The following is a 17,732-nucleotide window of genomic DNA, read 5'->3' as shown; positions in this document are numbered from 1 at the left end:
CCAGGGATTTTACGGTGGTGAATTGATATAAACTAATTTCCTCCTTAACTTGAAACAAAAAAGACAGGTTGCTTTCCATTGTTTTCTTACCAAAAATTAGCTGTGGACATGTGCACACGTCACATCCGTAAAAACAGAACAATAGTAATGTATTAACTATAACAATGTTATTAACAAAACTGATACACTGCATATGCAGCATACAATAGTACACATTACGAAGTTAAAACCTGCTGTTAACTATTTCATATTCATTAGTGCATTAGACTAATAGTCCAGCATATAACCCACTGACAAAGAGCACAAATGTATTTTACTGCCAATAATAACTTGGGAATATTTTGTGGTGGAGTTGTCATGGAGGTCCATGAAAGTACAGTTTATGAACTGTGTAAATAATTGAGTGTTGTCATTTAGCACATAGCCTTTTCAGTCTCTCAAATAAAAATGGAAAAAGCTAGGAGAGAGAGAGAAACAGAGTTAACAGCCCCGATAATTACGAGGAAGGCAAAGATAGCCAGGGCTAGAGCTGCTGAGGTCGGGCCAAATTTAAACAGCAGGACCTCATTATAAAATTTAAAATTATTTTTCCAGCCAGTTAAATTTATACAGGATCTTCCAGCTCATAGCACATTTAAACTTCCCAACTCTATCTCAAATGTCCAATGTTTCCATCAACTTTATTGAACCATAGCTCTTTTAAAAAAACTTAAAATTACAAATCCTCAAAAAAAATTATTTGAATATTTATTTTCCTGCAGTCAGCATCGATTAAAAACAAAATCACGGAAGGCAGAGCTTGCCAAAAATAATTAGTGCAGTTATAATCAAGCAGCAAAGTAAAGATTTTTGGGGAGAAATTCTGCTGAAGATATGTACCACAGTGCTGGGAATTGGAGCACTCTTCCACGCTGTTACATCAGCAACAAACATTCAAGTCCACATTACATAACAAAATAGTTCTGTCTGCTCTAACCTCAAGTAAAGGTCTGCACTGAACTTTTGAATTTCATTTTCCCAAACCGGATATCCATATGGTTGATCAACTGAAATTGGGGTAAATTTTACAAAGCTAGGCTCTGGCAGGGGCGCTAAATCAAAAAAGCAAGAGCACACCGCCCTTCCCATTTATAGTTTTCACTGGGTATAACTCCCAAGTTAAGAACAGCAACAAAATTTATATAAAAATATTAACTGTGGGCACTTCCGTGCAATCAATCAAGACGCTTAGGAATGGTAGGAACTTGAAAATGAAATTACATTTAGAACCCTTGCAAATGTGGAGAACTTTGCCTCAGAGATCGAAAGACAACAAGTCCTAATCTACTCCCATCATTTATTCCCAAAAGGAGGACTGATCTTATCGAAGCTGGCTTGGGTGAGCTTTGCCAGATTCCACCAACATTAAACAGTCCAGTGTTTCATATGTAAACCAAGACCTCAACCTTGCATTGCCAAAAATGAACAGCAACATTTTTAGGCGACTGTATGACTATTTGAGACAAACTCTAAACTGGCATTAATTCAAAACATGAATAGGTAAAGGATCTACAAAGATGTTCTCTCTTATCCATACCTACCATAACACCACAATGCTTGATTTTGGCTGGAAGGAGAATTGAACAGCATTAACTGGTACATTCCTCTGCCTGCTGTCAATTCTCTCAAAATTAATGGCAACAAAAATTAATGTGGAACTATTTCAGTATCTCGATCATTATACTTGGCAAAGTTCCTCAGAGCAACTCAGGCAATTAGAAATGGTTTTCATCTCATTGTCCACACATGGTGATTCATTCAAGGACAGGATCATGTTAGAATACTTGTCCTTCAAGAACTTGAGTCTTTGCGCGAGATACTGGCTCATTAAAAAGCTGTCCTTGTCATATCGCTGGAACTAGAAAAGACAAAATCCTAGCCATGGTAAATAGAGACTCGATGGGCCGAATGGCCTCTTTCTGTACTGTAGGTTTCTATGATTTCTATGATATTACCTACTGTGCAGGATCCACTCGGGGATGTTTTGGTGACCCAACTATATATCCTGGGGTAAATGTTTCTGTCCCGCCCACTGCAGGAATCATCGCAGGTGGGGCTGACAATTTGATGGACCATTTAAAGGTCCATTGGTGGGAATTTCTGGTGTCAGGATGGGTGGACCGGAAAATCTTGCCCCTCATCTTCATAAAGATGGATGAAACTTTCATGCCAAAAGCATACTTTTTAATGATGATACCACATACCACAAAAATAGTTACCTCCTGACCTGAAAAACCCAAATCACAATGGGCCTGATTTTACCATCAAGTTGCGCCCGTTTTCAGGTGCGAAAACTTGGTAAAGTCGGGCGTGAGGCAAGTAGTGCGATCCACACCAGCTTCCGTGCCAGTTCCCCCTTTACCAAGGTCCACAAATGGCCGCGATTGGGACCGTGCCCGAAACGGGCGGGAGGTTAATTTAAATGTATTTGTATGTATTTAAATTGACTTAATGGGCTGAACGGCCAACCTTACCGGCACTTCCCCCTTTCCCACCACGTTCGCCCATCCAGAATCGGCGCGAAACATACATCCTCCACAAACGTCCCATTTGGGCTCTCCAGTTAGTGAGGAGGTAGGTGCCTAGCGTCCGATGGTTCTCCGCTTGAGATCGGGGGGGGGGGGGGGGGGGGGGGTGTCCCCGCTGCCACTCTGCCGGAGATCAGTGAGGAGAAAGAGGGGGGAGGGGCCCACGATCGGTCTGGGTGGCAGGGAGTGGGGGTGGGGGGGGGGGGGGGGGGATAAAGGAGGCAGTAATGTTTGGGGGGCTGGGGCAATGTCTGTGGGGGCCATGGGGAGGCATTATCCAGCCCGAGAGGGATGTGGCAGGGGAGTGGCATTCTATCTTTTTTTCCCTGCACATGAGCAGTTGAGGCACCGATTTGGCTTCTGCAGCGCGACTGGGACTTGCTGATAGTTCTGCAGGCAGAGTGCGTATGGGGGCGCCTGAGAACGGGTCTAAAAGTCAGATCTGAAACATTCCCAGTTTCACGTCCGCCCAGCACTTAGAATCAAAATGGTAAAATAGGGCCCAATGAGTCAACATGGAATTGAATAATAATGGGACAGATGATGCACGATCTCAAATAAAATACCAAGAAGATCAGTCCATCATTTGTTAGTAATGATAGAAATCTAATCTTTAATCATGAACATTCAGTTCCTCGGCTATGCAATGACAACTAACTATCCTGGCATAAACAAATGTTCTTTTTTTTTTTGAGTTCTAGCCTGGCATAAACAAATGTTCTCGTTGTTTGGGAGTTCTAATAAAAAAAAGTAGAATCTCAAATCACAATTTTCTACAAAGTTCATACTACATCACTGTTTGGCAGTCTGCAAGGGAAAATGATTTATGCTTGTGCTGGACACAGTGCAATTTCAACAGACTCAATGTTTTGTGGTATCCTGTCCAAAGTTTCTTTGGAAGTCTAAACAGCTAATGTCTATTGGGCTTCATTCACCCACTATCGTGGTTACTTCTTAAAAAAAAGTAGTCAAGTTTGAGAGACATAACTTCTTTCTGAAGCCACTTTGGGGATCCCTAATTTGTCTCTCTTCAGCTAAGTAGTCAGATAATCACCCCAAATGTGAAATATCTTTCCCTATTGTAGATCTATTTGGTTTATTTTTGTGAAGATTGGAAATAGATTAGCCTCTTTGCTATGAAGGGAACCAGCCCAGAGTGTGCGTTGAGCGATGAAAAGTACATGCAAACGGCTCACAAGGCACACTTCCCACTTTCTTGAGGATACTAGGGGCGGGGGAAATATCAGGAGTTGTTAATGGGTAATTAAAATAAACTTGCTTACTGTTTCACATCATCATCTCATACATAAAAACAAAACTAGGGGTTAGTTATGGGTTCCCTGAAACTAAGACTTTGATTTTCAGAAAGGATATTAAATTGGGCTGGTGCCAATTACTGTATCAACATAAAGAATCAAAATACAATGTAATCTTGTTACCAGTAGCACATTACAGCAAATGTATTTAACAGCAAGGAAATTAGTCAGCAATGTCACATAGTTTACTCTGGCCGGTAGCCATTTATTATACAATTATTTTCATTAATCTAGTTATAGGAAAAAGAATGATCTATTTAGAATGCTTGCTTCAAACTATGATTTTATTTTCAGATATAACCCTCTGTAATCACAACATATTAGTTATTTAATTGTATTTACTGCAATGTCAAATCTATTGTCAAGCTACATCCAAGGTTGCAGAACCAAAGACTGAGATATATAACCCAACATACTTGCCAGCTATCTTGTTAGGTTATATTTCCACCCTTTTATTCTTGCCCCACATCACCCAGCTTCCCAAAAAGTATATTCACTGGCTTCAACTACACTATGTTTTAACGTTAGTTGTGAAATAAACACATCCAGGGTAAGTGATTCAATAGTTGTCTCTCTGTGAAAGTGCCTGACCTCCACATGGTGTTTTGCTTTGATCATTTCATTTAGATTATGCGGCAATTATAGACTAAAGCAAGAACTGAATGCCCAGAGTGCTGCAAACACCAAAGGTTTCACGAGCAGCCACTGCAGCTGCAGTGTTGAAGACTTGCACTTCAAAACCAGCTGTCCCTCTAGCCAAACTAGTCAGTACAGCTACAACACTGGCACCTATCTGACAAAGCATAAAATTGCCCGGATATGTCCTGCTCACAAAAAGCATGACAAATCGAATTTGGCAAAATACCACTCCATCAGTCTACACGCAATTAACAGCAAGTTGATGGAAGGTGCAAGCAAATGGCACCAGCTCACCAATAACCTATTCACTGACTGCTCTCAACATCAGGCAGAATTGAACAAAGTGTTAATCCGAGAAGTCAATGAAGATTGGGAGGAAAACTCTCCACTGACTGGAATCATACCTAGCATAAAGGCAGATGGTTATGGTTGTTGGACATCAATCGTTTTAGACTCAAGACATCGCTACAGTTTCTCAAAACAGTATTCTTGGCCAAAACATTATCATAGAAACACAGAAACTCTACGGCACAGATGAGGCCATTTAGCCCAAAGATTCACAAAAGAACTATAAAGCCTAATCCCACTTCTAACTCTTAATGCAGAGAGACTCCAACTTTATTTTCATCATATGGCTGACCAGGATCCATCCCCATCTTACCTCTTGCCATTAAAGTGCATTGGAAAGATGTGCAGATTGATACTCAACCTTCCTTAGCCATCAAGTCCTGCAGTGGGAATTGGACGCAGAGCTTCTGGGTCAGAGTAGAGATGCTGTCCACTGCGTCACAAGACCTCCTTTGGCCATACTAGACTTGGTATTGAGGAATGAGCCGGGCTAGGTGATCAATGTTTCAGTGGGGGAGCATTTTGGGTTTAGCGACCATAATCCCATAAGATTTCGGATAGTCATGGAATGAGGACAAGAGTGGTCCTCGGGTGAGAGTGCTTAATTGGGCGAGGGCCAATTACATCCAAATTAGGCAGGAACTGGGGAATGTGGATTGGGAGCAGCTATTTGAGGGCAAATCCACATCTGGCACATGGGAGGCTTTTAAAGGCCAGTTGACTGAAGTGTAGGACAGGTATGTCCCGCAAAAACAAAGGATAGAAATGGCAGGATTCAGGAACCATGGATGACAAGGTAAATTGTAAGCTTAGTCAAAAGGAAAAAGGAAATATGTGATAGGTCTAGGCATCTAAAAACTGACAAAGCCTTGAGGAGTATAGTGAAAGTAGGAAGGAGCTTAAACGTGGAATTGGGAGGGCTAAAAGGGGTCATGAAATGTCTTTAGCAAACAGGGTCAAAAAGAATCCCAAGGCTTTTTATGCATATATTAGGAGCAAGAGGGTAGCATGAGAAAGAGTAGGCCCGCTCAAGAACAATGGAGGAAGTTATGGGTGGAGCCACAGGAAGTGGGTGAGATCCTCAATGAGTACTTTGTATCGCTATTCACCAAGGAGAAAGACATGACGGATGTTGAGGTCAAAGATAGGTATGTGAATGCTCTAGAGAATGTCAATACATCAAAGGAGGAAGTGTTGAGTATCCTAAATTTCATTAAAGTAGACAAGTCCCCAGGGCCGGATGGGATTAATCCCAGATTACTGCGGGAGACAGGGAGAGAAATATCTGGGGCCTTAACAGTATCTTCACATCCTCTTTGACCACAAATGAGGTTCCAGCAAACTGGAGAATAGGTCGACAAATTTTTGAGAGGCATAGACAGGGTGGATAGTCAGATAGTTGTTCTCGTTTAAGAAAAGCAGGGATAATCCAGAAAATTATAGGCTGGTGAGCCTGACGTCAGCAGTGGGGAAGCTTTTGGAGAAGATACTGAGGGACAGGCTATATGCGCATTTGGAGGAAATGGACCAGTTAGTGACAGGCAGCATGGTTTTGTATGGGGAAGGTCACATCTCACCAACTTGATTGAGTTTTTTGAAGAGGTGACAAAGATAATTGATGAGGGAAGGGCTGTGGGTGTAGTTTAGATGGACTTTAGTAAGGCTTTTGACAAGGTCCCAGATGGCAGACTGGTACAAAAATTAAAATCACATGGGATTCGGGGTGGGCTGGTTAGACGGATACGGAACTGGCTTGGTCATTGGAGATAGAAAGTACCGGTGGAAGGGTGTTTTTCAGAATGGAGATCTGTAGCTAGTGGTGTTCCGCAGGGATCAGTGCTGGGACCTCTGTTGTTTGTAATATATATAAATGATCTGGAGGAAAATGTAGGTGGTCTGACTAGTAGGTTTGCAGATGACACAAAGAATGGTGGAGTTGCTGATAGCACTGGGGATTGTCAGAGGACACAACAAGACATAGGTAGATTGGAGACTTGGGGACAGAAATGGCAGATGGAGTTTAACGCGGACAAATGTGAAGTGATGCATTTTGGAGGATCAAATTTAGGTATGAATTATATTGTAAATGGCAGAACCCTTAGGAACATTAACATACAGAGGGATCTGGGCAAGCAGGTCCACAGTTCCCTAAAAGTGGTGACATAGGTGGCAAGGGTGATTAAGAAATCATATGACATGCTTGCCTTCATCAGCCAGGGCATTGAGTAAGAGTTGGGAAATCATGTGGCAACTCTATAAGACATTGGTTAGGCCGCATTTGGAGAATTGCATGGAGTTCTGGTCACCTCACTACTAGAAGGACGTGAAGCTTTGGTGAGACTGCAAAGATGGTTCACTTGGATGTTCACTGGTCTCAGAAATGTTGGCTATGAGGAGAGGTTGAATAAACCAGGATTGTTTTCACTGGAAGGATGGAGGCCGAGGGGAGACCTGATAGAGGTCTACAAATTTTTGAGAGGCATAGACAGGGTGGATAGTCAGACACTTTTTGTAAGGGTGGAAGTGTCAGTTACAAGGGGGCACAGGTTCAAGGTGAGAGGGAGAAAGTTTAAGGGAGATGTGCGGGGAAAGTTTTTCATGCAGAGAATGGTGGGTGCCTGAAACACGCTGCCAGGAGGTGGTGGAAGCAGGCACCATTAGCAACATTTAAGAGGCATCTGGATGGTACATGAATAGGGGAATATGGACCGAGTAAGGGCACAAGATTTTTTTTTAGTTTAGTTAGGGCATCATGATCGGCAAAGGTTTGGAGGGATGAAGGGCCTATTCCTATGCTGCACTTTTCTTTGTTCTTTGCCACTCTGACTAGGCACCTGATAATTTTGAACATTTCAGTTCAAATTTTCATCAGCAGCCTCCTCGGTTCTGAAGAAAACAACCCCACCTATCCTATTTTTCTTCTTGGCTAAATCCAGTGCTAGCAGCATGGTCAATGCATTCTCTATGCCCTCTTTCATGCATCCTTTTTCCACCATGGTGACCAGGATTAAACACAGTACCCTTGCCATGGCCATGTTTTACACAGTTCTGGTATGACCTCCTTGCTCATACATTCTATTTTTGGATAATACGGTTAAAGTATTCCATATGCCTTCTTAACCACCTTATCTACCTGCTCTGTAACTTCATGGATCTGTGAGCATGTTCTCCAATGTCCCTCTGTTTCCTCCATACTTTTTGGCATCCTACCATTTATCCTGTAATTCCTTGCACTGTGTGCTAATTGCATTATCTTAAACTTAATTCCATTTGCCACTTTCCTGCCCAGCTGAATGACAGCTTTCTGCAACATAGATAATTTTTTCCCTACAATGAACCAAATGACTAATTTTGATGTCATCTGCAAACATCTCATTTGTGACTCCTACTTTTAATCATCTAAATCATTGATGTAAACCAAGATGATCAAGGGAGCGAGTACTGAGCCCCGACAAGTCCACCGGAAACAGTCTTCCAGTTACAAAAATGTTAAGCTGCCATTTCTGCTCTGAAGTTTCAGCAATAGCTATACCATCACACTTGCATGTGTCAATCCATGCCGTCAGCTTATCTGCCTTATTCACTCGAATGCTTGCTTGCTTATTTATCATTGAACAACTTCTTTGTTACCTCCGCCCTCCATATTCACTTACTAGAATTCCGTTTTCCATTTCCACCTTTGCTTCTCTTTCTCTCTTCAACCTGTACTCAGGTTCTCGATCACTCTGCCAAGTTTCAATTAAACCTTCCGGCAATACCAGCAACTCTCCCCACCACCATATTGGTTTGGGTCCAGTTGAGGGCAACCCACCAAATCTGTACAGGTCTCATTTCCTCCAGAGCTAGCCCCAATGCTGCAGGAATCTAAAGCCCCCTCCACCCCCAACCACACCGCCCGCCGCCCCCCCCCCCCCCCCCCCCATCCCCCAGCTCTGCAGACATGCATTAATCTGCACTACCCGTCCTTTTCCCATCCTTACAAGCACAATGCAGGAGAGGTAAACCAGATGTCATTATCTTTAAGGTCCACTTTAGAATTTACTTTTGAGCTTCTTAAAATCTCAACCTCGTACCTCTTTCTACCCGGCTCATTAGCATTGATATCGATAATAAGCTTTGAATGCTTTACAGTCGCTCAGTGATACTTGTAAGCTTGGCACCGGGGAGGCAACATACTATTCTGGATTGATGTCTGCCAATGTAGTTAAGAGTCAGATTGATGTAGCTGGAGTCAGATTTACTGGACCTAGTAAATTTATACAGCAAAATCTGTACAAATGGGCAACCTGCAAAATATGAATGCTTATTGACACTCGCAACTGACTTACATTAGATACAAACTGTCCTTTGAAACCACAGGCACTCACACATTACAAACTGCAGACAGCCTTCAAATCACAAGTTCATTTGCAACTGCAAACACCTGGTGCACAACAAAGGTGTGTGTGTGGGTGTGTGTGTGTGTGTGTGTGTATGGGTCTGGGGGGGGGTCGGGGAGGCGGTTGTGCAATGGAGACTTCCTTATCAAAAATCTGCAGTGTCAGAGATATCCTTCTATTTTTGACATAGCCTACTTACAAAAATCTAGCCCAGAGATAATGGGCTTTCTCTGCTGCATCGATCAGGAAAGTAGAACGCCCCATTCCTCAAAAGTCAGTAACTACTCAAAAATGACCGATACTTTGGCAAGACAAAACCAGTACCTCCACAGCAATGCTTCCAGATTATTTATATGCCAATCATTGAATTAGTAAGAAGTCTCACAATACCAGGTAAAAGTCCCCACAGGTTTATTTGGTAGCACGAGCTTTCGGAGCGCTGTCCCTTCATCAGCTGAATGGAGAGTTGGGTTCACAAACAGGGCATATATAGACATAGACTCAATTACAAGATAATAGTTGGAATGCGAGTCTTAACAGGTAGTCAAGTTTTTACAGGTACAGACAATGCAAGTGGAGAGAGGGTTAAGCACAGGTTAAAGAGATGTGAATTGTCTCAAGCCAGGATAGTTCGTAAGATTTTGCAAGCTCACGCTTGGGGTTGCAGGTACTGTGACATGAACCCAAGATCCCTGTTGAGGCCATCCTCATGTGTGTGAAACTTGGCTATCAGTTTCTGCTCAGCGACTCTGCGTTCTCGTGTGGCTTGAAGGCCACCTTGGAGAACGCTTACCCGAAGATCAGAGGCTGAATGCCCTTGACTGCTGAAGTGTTCCCCAACAGGTAGGGAACACTCCTACGTGGAGATTGTCGAGCGATGTCCATTCATCCGTTGTCATAGTGTTTGCATGGTCTCACCGATGTACTATGCCTTGGGACATCCTTTCCTGCAGCGTATCAGGTAGACAAGGTTGGCCAAGTTGCAAGAGCATGTACCATGTACCTGGTGGATGGTGTTCTCACGTGAGATGATGGCATCCGTGTCGATGATCCAGCACGTCTTGCAGAGGTTGCTGTGGCAGGGTTGTGTTGTCACTGTTCTCCTGAAGGCTGGGTAGTTTGCTGCGAACAATGGTCTGTTTGAGGTTGTGCGGTTGTTTGAAGGCAAGTAGTGGGGGTGTGGGGATGGTCTTGGCGAGATGTTCGTCTTCATCGATGACATTTTGAAGGCTCCGAAGAAGATGTCATAGCTTCTCCGCTCCGGGGAAGTACTGGACGACGAAGGGTACTCTGTCGACCGTGTCCCGTGTTTGTCTTCTGAGGAGGTCGGTGCAGTTTTTCGCTGTGGCGTGTCGGAACTGTTGATCGATGAGTCGAGCGCCATATCCTGTTCTTACAAGGGTGTCTTTCAGCATCTGTAGATGTCTGTTGCGTTCCTCCTCATCTGAGCAGATCCTGTGTATACAGAGGGTTTGTCCATAGGGGATGGCTTCTCCAATGTGTTTAGGGTGGAAGCTGGAGGAGTGGAGCATCGTGAGGTTATCCGTGGGCTTGCAATGAAGTGCTGAAGTGACTATCCATGATGGAGATGCATGTGTCCAAGAATGCAACCGATTCCGGAGGGTAGTCCATGGTGAGTCTGATGGTGGAATGGAACTTGTTAATGTCATCATGTAGCTGTTTCAGTGTTTGTTCGCCGTGAGTCCAAAGGAAGAAAATGTCATCGATGTATCAAGTGTATAGCGTCAGTTGAAGGTCCTGTGCTGTGAAGAGGTCTTGTTCAAGCCTGTGTATGAAGACGTTGGCATATTGAGGTGCAAATTTGGTCCCCATGGCTGTTCCGTGTGTCTGGATGAAGAACTGGTCGTTGAAGGTGAAGACGTTGTGGTCCAGGATGAAGCGGATGAGTTGTAGAATTGCGACTGGAGATTGGCAGTTGTCAGCGTTGGGTACTGAGGCAGTTGCAGCAATGCCATCGTCGTGGGGGATACTGGTGTAGAGTGCCGAGATATCATTGTGACGAGAAGTGTTCCTGGTTCAACTGCCCCATGGGTGCTGTGTTTCTGCAAGAAGTCCGTTGTGTCGTGACAGAAGCTGGGTGGTTCCTTGTACGATGGGTTTCAGGATGCCCTCGACGTAGCCGGAGAGATTCTCACACAGAGTCCCATTGCTTGATATGATGGGATGACCGGGTGTGTTGGCCTTGTGTATTTTCAAGAGGCAGTAGAGATCTCCAACGCGGGGAGTATGTGGGATGAGAGCCCGGAGGGTGCTCTGAAAGTCCTGATCAAAGGTCTTGATCAGTCTGTTGTGTTCTTTGGTCGGATCTGCGGGTAACTGTCTGTAGTCTTCCTCATTAATCATTGAATTAAGTTTCTTTTGCGGTGCGCCCAGTCCAAGATGTCACCCGGGAACCACGGCCGAGTGGAGCATGGTTAGAGGGGGTCTCTGAAATAAGGTGGGCGGAGGGGGAGGATATGGAGCTGTGAAGCAATGGTGAAATCAAAGAAGGGACCTAAAGGTTGGAAGATTGTGGTTCAGGTGGGGCGAGGCACTTTTATTCTCTGAGGAGTAGGAACCGCAGGAGGAAGAGGGTGGTGTAGTGGTAATGTCACTGGACTAGTAATTCAGAGGCCCAGACACAGGTTCAACTCTCACCATGGCAATTACTAAATCTGGAAAATAAAGTTACTTAGTAATGGTGGCCATAGCAACCACCATCGATTGTGGTAAAAATCCAACTGGTTCACTAATTGCCTTCCCCTTTGGTTTGACCAAGTTGACCCACTATGCTATGTACTTTTCGCTGGCTATGCTCCCAAGGAACTGTTGCCCTCACCATTCAAAACTGAATAGAGATTCAAGTACAAGAGATACTCAGAGGACTTCATCACCACCTACTTAGTTCTCCTCTACTGCCTTGCAGTTACCCATTCACAACCTTAAACATTCACTTCCACCACCATTGAGTACCATGGCAGTAGTGTGTACCATTTGCAAGATGCACTGCAGCAATGTGACACAGTGTACTGACAGCACCTTCCAAATCCGTAACCTCTAGCACCCAGAGCAAGGGCAGCAGGTACACGGAAATATCACCTGCAATGTCCTAACGCAGAAACATATCACTACTTGATCGAGTTTTTCGAGGAAGTGATGAAGATGATTGATGAGGGTAGGGCAGTGGATGTTGTCTACATGGACTTCAGTAAGGCCTTTGACAAGGTCCCTCATGGCAGACTGGTGCAGAAGGTGAAGTCGCATGGGATCAGAGGTGAGCTAGCAAGGTGGATACAAAACTGGCTCGGTCAAAGAAGACAGAGGGTAGCAGTGGAAGGGTGTGTTTCTGAATGGAGGGCTGTGACAAGTGGTGTTCATCAGGGATCAGTGCTGGGATTTTTGCTGTTTGTAATATATATATAAATGATTTGGAGGAAAATGTAACTGGATTGATTAGTAAGTTTGCGGACGACACAAAGGTTGGTGGATTTGCAGATAGCGATGAGGACCATCAGAGGATACAGCAGGATATAGATCAGTTGGAGACTTGGGCGGAGAGATGGCAGATGGAGTCTAATCCGAACAAATGTGAGGTAATGCATTTTGGAAGGTCGAATACAGATAGGAAATATACAGTAAATGGCAGAACTCTTAAGAGCATTGATAGGCAAAGGGATCTGGGTGTACAGGTACACAGGTCACTGAAAGTGGCAATGTAGGCGGAGAAGGTAGTCAAGAAGGCATACGGCATGCTTGCCTTCATCGGCCGGGGTAGTGAGTTTAAAAATTGGCAAGTCATATTGCAGCTTTATAAAACCTTAGTTAGGCCGCACTTGGAATATCGTGTTCAATTCTGGTCGCCACACTACCAGAAAGATGTGGAGGCTTTGGAGAAGGTACAGAAAAGATTTATCAGGATGTTGCCTGGTGTGGAGAGCATTAGCTATAAGGAGAGGTTGGAGAAACTTGGTTTGTTCTCACTGGAGCGACGGAAGTTGAGGGGAGACCTGACAGAAGTCTACAAGCTTATGAGAAGCACGGACAGAGTGGATAGTCAGAAGCTTTTTCCCAGGGTGGAAGAGTCAATTACTAGGGGGCATAAGTTTAAGGTGCGAGGGGCAAGGTTTAAAGATGTACGACGCAGATTTTTTACACAGGAGAGTAGTGGGTGCTTGGAACTCGTTGCCGGGGGAGGTAGTGGAAGCAGATACAAAGAACAAAGAACAAAGAACAATACAGCACAGGAACAGGCCCTTCGGCCCCCCAAGCCCGCGCCGCTCCCCGGTCCAGGATTGAATCCTGAATCCAGGATCCCCGCCCAATTTTCCAGCCTATCTACATACCAATATCCTATCCACCGAGCTGTCCCTCACAGCTACGATGCTTTGTTCATTACAACCTATTAACTTACCCCCACCCCCCCATTCCAGACCATGTGATCTCCAGGGAGAGGCGAAAACCCAGAGTGACTTTTAAGGGGCGTCTTGACAAGTACATGAATGAGATGGGAATAGAGGGATATGGTCCCCGGCACAGTAGGGGGTTTTAGTTAAGTTGGGCAGCATGGTCGGTGCAGGCTTGGAGGGCCGAAGGGCCTGTTCCTGTGCAGTTAATTTCTTTGTTCTTTGCTCTTTCATGGTCACTGGATCAAAATGCTGGCACTCCCTCCCAAACAGCACTTCAGATATAACTTCCACATAGACTTCAGGATAGAAGGCAGCTCACTACCACCTTCATGACACATCCTACGAACAGATTTAGAAAAGACGAGAAGTAGAAGAAAATGTGGAATAAATGGAGCAGTGATCAAACCTCACCCACAAACGGACACTGGATAGCCCAAGTTAAATAGGTTGGACTACAAAGCAATTATTAGGATAAATATATCTGGTAGCAAAAGGAGAAGAAATTGGAAATAATAGGATGGAGAATTAAAGTCAGAGCTCTTGTTGGCAAAGTTGGTTAAGTTGGCAAACAGGTTGGAATTGGCATGGAGCATCGATGTAGTTATCCAAGTTCAGAGACAGATGTGGCAGATGAGTGAAGTATAGGCAATATCTGAAGGAGAAAATATTAAGGATGCATCGATGGAAGTATGTCTGCGAGAAATGAAAACTGTTCAGGTTATCCTTAATATTGGTACCTCAGGTCCACATGGGAGAAATAATCCAGGAAAGGGCCACTCCACTGCAGCTCCTTTTAACAACTATTTTACTATATCAAAATTCGACAGTACTGTTTGATGTTTCCCGACCTTGGATTAGGTTTAGTATTCCTTATAAACAAATTAACAAACTGTCCTGAATCTCAAGTGTTTGGCAATGCATTGAACCATTAAGAAATGTTTCAACACTATCTGTTAACATTTTGCCTTGCCAAACAGCATCCGATGTCAATTTAGATTTCCTCTTAACCAACAGCGATGCTACAATCTGTCTGAGCCTCACACCATTTGCACTTAGATAATAGTGCTGTCTCAAAACTGGCTTAACAAAAGTGCTGAGCAGGGTCTAGGGGTGGTCTGTTTATCTGAGCAGCTACACCCCCAATCTGCAAGCTTTTAGACTTCCAAATGTTCAGAGAAAATTATGTGGATTGGTTATCCGTGCATCCAGGGTACTTTTCAGGGCAACAAGATTAAAATTCTCGGCAGGAGTCAAGTAATATGAACAAGGGAGACTAGAACTGTTCATTGTACACCAACAGTGGACAGGAGGAGACAGTGGCATAATGGTACAGGGCGAGTATCCTCATCCAAAACCCTCAGGTCCAAGTGCGTTTCAGATAATTTTGGTTTTTAAATACCAAATAGACCTACTTACATTAGAATGGCCTAATCCCAGGTGAGCTAAGGTCTCTCATAAATAAAATGGCTAGAAAAGATGTACCACTGAACAATAAAGGTCAGGTTTGTGACAGCTTAGAAACTTAGAAACCCTACAGCACAGAAAGAGGCCATTCGGCCCATTGAGTCTGCACCGACCACAATCCCACCCAGGCCCTACCCCCACATCCCTACATATTTACCCACTAATCTCTCTAACCTACGCATCTCAGGACACTAAGGGCAATTTTAGCATGGCCAATCAACCTAACCCGCACATCTTTGCACTGTGGGAGGAAACCGGAGCACCCGGAGGAAACCCACGCAGACACGAGGAGAATGTGCAAACTCCACACAGACAGTGACCCAAGCCGGGAATCGAACCCAGGTCCCTGGAGCTGTGAAGCAGCAGTGCTAACCACTGTGCCACCGTGCCGCTTGAGTAGTGTCGGTTCAGGTCACAGTCTTCCTGTGCAAATGGTCAATGAGATTCAAAAGTAGGTTTTATGGATGTGTTGTGTTTTCAGATTTAGGGATAAAGGATACTCGACCTGTAATGTCACTGAATTAGTAATCCAGAGGCCAAAGCTAATGCTCTCGGGACATGCTTTTTTTTTATTGCATCTGCTTTGTTTGCTCTTTAAATGCTGTTGAAAGATGGACACCTAAAAAAAAGGAAAACTGCTCTTGTTGTACCTACTTTTAAAAAAGGGAGCAGAAAGGAGGCTGAGAATTATGAGCCGGTCAGTTTGACCTGCCACATTGGAAAACTAATGGGATCTTGTCTTGTAGAGACCATTTGGACTTTTTGGAAGGAGCATGGTCTTATCGTGGGCAACCAGTTTGGCTTCAACCCTAGGGTTCATGTGCCTCACAGTGAATTGAGTTTTTAAGAGGATGTGACTGCTGTAGTTGACAGAGGTCAATGACGTGATGCAATTGGGTTTTTCAAAAGCCTTTAATTCATTGCCACATGAGCGGTTTTTGAGCCAGTTTTGGGGATTAGAGGAAAACTTTACCAGTGGATAAAATTATTTTTGTTGGACCTCGTGGAAGTGGCCAATGTTGATGAGCAAATATCAAATCCAACACATAATTTCTGGAGTCCTTCAAGGAAGTGTCTTTTTGTGGTTTATATTAATAATATTGATAGCCACATTCAACATAGCACAGTTTTGAAATGTGCAGGTGACATTAAAATTTATTCGGAAGTTAAGAAAAATAGTCCAGGGCTCTTGAATAATGCACTTCTCCAAAATGAACTCTCTACAATGGTGCAATGGTCCAAGGAGTGGCAACTCAACTTTAATGTGGAAAAGTGCCCAGTTCTCCATTTCAGTCCCAATAATCCTAATTCACAGTATCATATTGATGGCCAGCCTGTAGCACATTCCACTATTCAAAAGAATTTGGGAGCGAGTGTCACAAGTAGACATGGAGCAGATGCTTCCTCTTGTGGGGCATTCTAGGGTGAAATGTCATAGTCTTAGGATAAGGGGTAGTAAATTTAAAACAGAGTTGAGGAGAAACTACTTCTCCCAAAGAGTTGTGAATCTGTGGACTTCGTTATCCCAAAATTGCGGTGGATGCTGGGACAGTGAGTAAATTTGAGGAGTTAGATTTTTAATTGATACTGGGTTGAAGGGTTATGGGGTGAAGGCAGGAAAATGGGGATGAGGAGCATATCAGCCATGATCGAATGGCGGAGCAGACTTGATGGGCCGAATGACCTAATTCTGCTCCTATATCTTATGGACTTATAAATTTTAGCAAAACTTCAGTTACTGGAAACATCCTACTCGAGTGAAAATAAATATGGAAAAATCTTGTATTTACAAAGTGCTTATGAACTCAAGCCTTCCTAAAGCACCTTCATAGCTAATTAAGTTCTTCTAAAGTGTGGTGTACCACATCACTGTTCTAATGTATTAAAGGCAGCAGGAACTTTACGCACAGCAAGATCCCACAAACAGCAGCAAGCGAAATAACCTGATCATCTGTTTCCCTGATGTTGACGGAGGGATAAATTTTGGCCAGGACATTGGGAATAATTCCCCTGCTTGTCTTTGAAATAATGCCAAGGGATTTCTTTACATCCCCTTGAAAGAGTGGACAGGGCCTCAGTTTAACCTCTGCTCTGATACATGGGAAAGATCAGATTAACAATTCAGCTGGGAATTCTGAGGACCTGCTCACGAAACCAGACCACCCAGGAGCTTCAATGGCCTCCGACCCCCCCACCGATGTGGCCATGGCACCTGGTTCAAGCTACTGCAGAGCAGTAGAGATTCTCGCAGCGAGATGTCTCGCCAGCAAGGGCGGAAGTATCCATTCCAGACTCGCTAATCAAATTTAGTCAGTCCTATGCTAATAGACTTCACAAAGGCGTTCTCGCTGGCAAAACAGAGCCAGGAGGATATGAAACCGATTGCCATTCTTTTTTAGCCTCGCCTGCTATCTTTCCGGCTTGCCACGCTGATCAAACGGCACAAGTCATATGAGGACAGACTAAGTCGGTTAGGATTATATTCATTGGAGTTTAGAAAAGTGAGAGGAGATCTCATAGAAACTTCTAAAATTCTAACAGGGTTACACAGGGTAGATTCAGAAAGAATGTTCCCAATGGTGAGGAAGTCCAGAACTATGGGTCATGGTTTGA

The 17,732-nt window shown here is 43.9% G+C and overlaps 1 protein-coding gene across 2 annotated transcripts in view; it reads right to left on the bottom strand.

Moving 5' to 3' along the window:
* eif2b4 (eukaryotic translation initiation factor 2B, subunit 4 delta) overlaps positions 1-17,732 on the bottom strand; it is a 69,171-nt gene that overhangs the window by 34,519 nt on the left and 16,920 nt on the right. The gene's annotated exons all lie outside the window — the stretch shown is intronic.

The sequence above is a fragment of the Mustelus asterias genome, chromosome 5 (assembly GCF_964213995.1).
Source record: "Mustelus asterias chromosome 5, sMusAst1.hap1.1, whole genome shotgun sequence".
Taxonomy (NCBI): domain Eukaryota; kingdom Metazoa; phylum Chordata; class Chondrichthyes; order Carcharhiniformes; family Triakidae; genus Mustelus; species Mustelus asterias.
Note: the sequence above shows the minus strand (reverse complement) of the source record. Positions and strands in the feature narration are given on the sequence as shown.